Below are 5055 nucleotides of genomic sequence, written 5' to 3'. Positions count from 1 at the left end.
GGAGGTCAAGTAGTAGAAAATATCTCTGTATACATTTGATGTTCTTTCATAGAAGATAAGCCCTATTCCTATATAGAAGCGGTGCCCAAGTCTGGTCATCGAGATCTACTATCCTGCAACTTTTAGACAACAAACCTGAATCAAATGGCTGAATCCTCTTATCCACCTGTGATTCAGCTCTGCAGAGGCCTGGTAACCAGCCCTTCATTTGACTCAGGTCTGTTGGAGAAGGGTTACATCTAAAAGTTGCATGATAGCAGATCTTGAAGACCCAACTTGGTATAAGAATATAGTATCAGAATTCTTGAGTGGTTTTACTTTTTAGAGTTTTAATTTTAATAAACAATAAGTCAATTTAATAACGTCAACAGATTGTTTAATTAAATTATCAAACCATTACTATATTCAAATATGCAGAGCTGAAGTGCAATCTTTTGTCATAGTAAATCATGTTACTCCAAAGATTCAACACATTTAAACACAACATGTCAGCACAAACACCTCATACAGATTGTCAAGCACAGTGGTGGATGGTTAATGATTTGGGCTTTTTGCATCTAATGGACCTGCATTTTACCATGAACTCCTCTGTACACTAAAGTATTCAAGCGTTAACTGTGAGGGCATCTGTCTGAAAACTGCAGCTTGGCCGAAATTGGGTCATGCATCTATCTATAAAAGAATGGCTGAAAGAGAAAAGAATCAGAGTGTTAGAACAGTCCAGTCGCAGTTCAGACCTGAACTTGAATGAAATGCTGTGGTCAAGCCTTTTGGGAACTGAAGCAAAGAGTGGACCAAAATTCCTCCACATCAGTGTGAGCGTCTGATAACTTTAAAAAATTATTCCTAAAGGTTCGGCAAGTTACCAAAACATGGATTCTTTTTTGTTTTCCATTAAAGTGAAGAAAGCAACTTGTTTATTTGCTTGTAACCAATAAAGAGGCAAGATTCCTCATACAGTACATCCTGGTGTTAATTTAGTTTCACCTGCACAATTTGCTGTCTTGCTTTTGTTGCTGTTTTCTCTTTTTTTTTTTTTTTTTTTTTTTTTTAAAAATAAATAAAAACTAATAAACTCAGCAGGACTTTTTATATGCTGAGGACAAAGTCTGTCTTTCTGCCTCCAATAATTACACAAGGCAACAGTTCATTTATTACGGCAGCAGATCCAGAAATGCTTTCTTCTTATTCTCTTAATCCTGAGTACCACTAACAGCTAATTTAGCTTCCAGCAGAGATGACCATGCTACAGAGGTCTCCACATCTTCAGCTATTTTTTTCAGATTTTTTTCACGCTTTTTTTTTTTCTCTTGAGCCAGGAAAACCTTTACATATATTTTATTGTAGATGTCCCAAAAAACTTGTTTTACTTCAAGGTAAAGGCTTTAAATGATTTGAATACATTTTGAATGATCTCTTTAAAAAAATACATACATAACTGAATATCCCCCTGTGAGGAGTGTAAGTAGATACCAGTGTGTGTGGCACATCCAGTGTTTCTGTAAAACCGCAGTGATGGGGGAGATATGCGTCTGGCCCTGGGGTGTGGATTTCAGGCAGGTGCATTTGCTTGCCCTGCTCCTTCTCAAGGGACAGGATAGGATGGGTCAAGATGGTGGGAGGAGGTGGAGGAGGAGAGGGGAGGCAATCTGTGCTCTTAAAACACAAACTCTAGATCCCTGCTTAGAGGCTGTTCTTCGCCCCCGCCACCCACTCTGCAACTCCTCCCTCACTCCTTAACCGTATGTTGGGTGGAATGCTTCAGGACAATAGGACTGTCCTGGTCCTTTGGTTGCTGCTCCCCCTGGGCCCACACAGGCCCCAACAAGAGGACAAAAGTGCACCTTGCACCTCTCAGCAGTACCAGCAGCACCCTAGAGGCAAATACCTGAATACCTGTGGTAAAAAAAAAAGAGGGGTTAGAAAGAGTGACACAACATGAGGTGAGAGAAGAGAGGAACAAATGATAGAGGAAAGCTCAGGAGACTGCTCTCAGCTGCTGCCAAGTGTAATATAGACTCATAGAGTGGTCCAAGCAAAACACAAAATCCCCTTTCCCTCATTTTCTGATTATTTACCATAATGCTCCAGTCTTACCTCATCTACCATTTTAGGGGTAAGACTGAATGTCTTCTCCATCCTCAACTTTCTGTCATACTTTCTTATTTTCTCTTGTCAAGACTTGCTGGCCTCTGCCTTGCTTTGCTTGTGAATGGTTTATACACAGTCAACCATGACTCTCCCTGTTTTGCACCAGATTTATTCCTGGTTGGTTCACACCTGAAATATATAATGATTCCCTTGACTATTCTTTTTAACAGCATGTGCAAGACAGCACTAATCTAACTGATCAGCATTAAGATAAAGTTATGCAGGTTTCCTTCTGAGCAATCCCTGTACTTCAGCGACCTCTATCCTGTGTGGGTGAAGGGAGGTGTGATAATCAGTAGAAATGCAAGTGTGTAAAGTTACACTTGCATTACTGCTGATTAAAGTTACAACCACTTTGCTCTGGAAGGCTGAGGGCACACCACTGAAACAAGGATCTAGAAGATACAGCTGCAGTAATAAAGGTGCTACAGCATTTGCTCATCTGTGCATGAATAAACATGAAACATGGGAAGTAGGGATATTATCTTAAACCTATTTTTAGACATTTTTAGCCTCCATCTCAAATAAAAATAAAATCACACAGCTAGGAGCATTGACACAGAAATACTTCTGTTCATGTTTTGTGCTGATAAAATAACTTTACTGGTTATGACATAAACCACATTTCCAGAATGTTTCAGCACAAGAAAATAGGTGCATTGTATAATTTTAATTGAATAAAGTGTAATTGTAGATGGTAGGACGCTGCAACAACAATCTAAGATGAGTGCTGATCAACACAGAGGTCACACAGAGCACCTGTGAATCTGTGTCTCCAAAACAGTTCACTGTAGAAAAAAACTAAACATAATGTGCAGTTAGTTAGATTTTTTTTTTTTTTTTTTTTTTTTTGCAACCTTTATTTTTCTTCTGTTGTTTCATGCCGGGCAATTTTAACATAACTCAGACCCACAGAAGGTAACACATCCTTTCTGGGTATTCTGGATAAAGTCTTGTTTTCTTTGCATTATAGCTTTTTATTTTTTTTATTTTTTCTTTTTCATTGGATTAACTGTCCTGTTTTCAACAGTGAAGAGAAACAGGACAACAGGCACAGAGTTTGTATGACCTCCTCACATCAAACCTGCATGGTAGGACTTTAACTTAGAGTTTGGTGGGGGGGGGGTTGTTTTTTTGTTTGTTTGTTTGTTTGTTTTAACAGTACTGAAACAAAATTTCAACATGAAATAAAACACATTGAAGTTAAAAGTTGAATTGAAGATGGAGAAATGAACTGTGCTCAGTTTGAGTGGATTACAGTATTTCCACATAAATTTTTACGATACAATTCTCATCTATTTGCCCACAAAGCTCTTCACAGCAATAAACCTTTCACCTTATTATATTGGGTTGTTTTCTGTCTTTTGTTTTTATTCCAGTGTGAAAAGATAACTAGTAAATATATGTTTGTTAGCTTTATACATTTTTACTAAAGAGATAAGTGCAAATCTTTTAATTTGTTATTTTCAGTGTGTTGATATTGTAAATTAGTGAAAGAGTGAGAGTACAAATCAGGGATTTTTCAGTGTATACTCTTTCTCAAAGGTATCTTCAGCAACAACTGCCAAACATCAAAAACAAAAGTAATATCTGAATCTACATGTAAATTTAAAACAAATATCTAATCCTCTTGGCCCTGCAATGGACTGGTGAGCTGTCCAGGGTGTACCTGCCTCTCACCTGTTAAAATGCTGGGATAGACTCCAGCTTACCCACGACCTGTAATGGACTAAGCGGTACAGATAATGAATGAATGAATGAATATCTGATCCTCTTTCAAGGTTGCATTTCTGTTCAAATATGGCCCTGTTTATGATACATGGGAGGATTCTCAACATCACAGTGAATATCAACACTTGTCCAGATTTTTTTACATTAACTCTCCTCTTAAACTTAAACTATTTTATTAACAGATTAACTGGATAAAACTGGAGTAGACATTTCCCTCTAATCTGCTTACTATGAATAAACTCTTGTTCTTTTTTTAGTCATGTTCTTTCTTATAAGAAAGCCGAACAGACCTCCTCATCGCTCCTTTCTCTTACCCAGTGCATGCTACAGTACATAGGATCCCTGTGATTGTTCCTCAACTCTTCCTTTCTAATGGAAACATGCACCTTTTTGCTTCTTTATCAGACACAAAGTTGAAAACATCTGCTACAAAGTACCTCATTTGTTTACTCTCCTGTCCCTTCATGGCTCATCCTCTACCCTCTGACCCTGTGGGACAGAGGCTCTGTGTTTAGGAGGAAAGCACCAGTCACATAACACAGTCACAGTGACACACTATTGAAGGGGACAGCAGGGGTGCGGAGGGGGCCAGGAAATGGCGTGTACCCCCTCCTGGAGGCCATATCCTGTCTTTAGGTATAACTGCTTTACTTGTGCATAGATCTGAGCACTTTGTGAGCATGTGCCACATAGTAATGTACATTCCTATGATATGTAGAGCAGTCAGCAGTGTTGCAAGCTGCTGTTTTAACAGACAGTATCTTCTTTTTCTTGACAGTGCCTCGATAAGGAAGATGTGCATGTTTTGCACATTGATTGTCTGTTAGAGAAACATCTACAGTGAGCATATCTCACTGCCCTCACAGCACATGTCATTGATCAAGTCTGCATTGCAACATGTGGCATTCCTCAGTAAATTCAACTCCCTACTGATTTGATTAATGGCCTGCAAACAGAAACACTCATTCTTCTGCAGACACCCACCAAGACATCCACCCACTTCTTCCTCCAATGTCCAGTCTATTCTCTCCTGTTTCTTTCCTCCTCCCATTATCCCCAGTTCACCCTCTCCACCAAACCTCAGTCCACTGGTTTGTCCATATAAGCTTTCTAATTTTTTACTGGAAGGCAGTGGAGGTTAGAGTGATTTTGAAACTTTTCTCTCTCTCCAGG

Source organism: Melanotaenia boesemani, chromosome 13, assembly GCF_017639745.1.
Source record: "Melanotaenia boesemani isolate fMelBoe1 chromosome 13, fMelBoe1.pri, whole genome shotgun sequence".
Lineage (NCBI taxonomy): Eukaryota > Metazoa > Chordata > Actinopteri > Atheriniformes > Melanotaeniidae > Melanotaenia > Melanotaenia boesemani.
The sequence above is the reverse complement of the archived record's forward strand: the minus strand, read 5'-3'. Positions refer to the sequence as shown.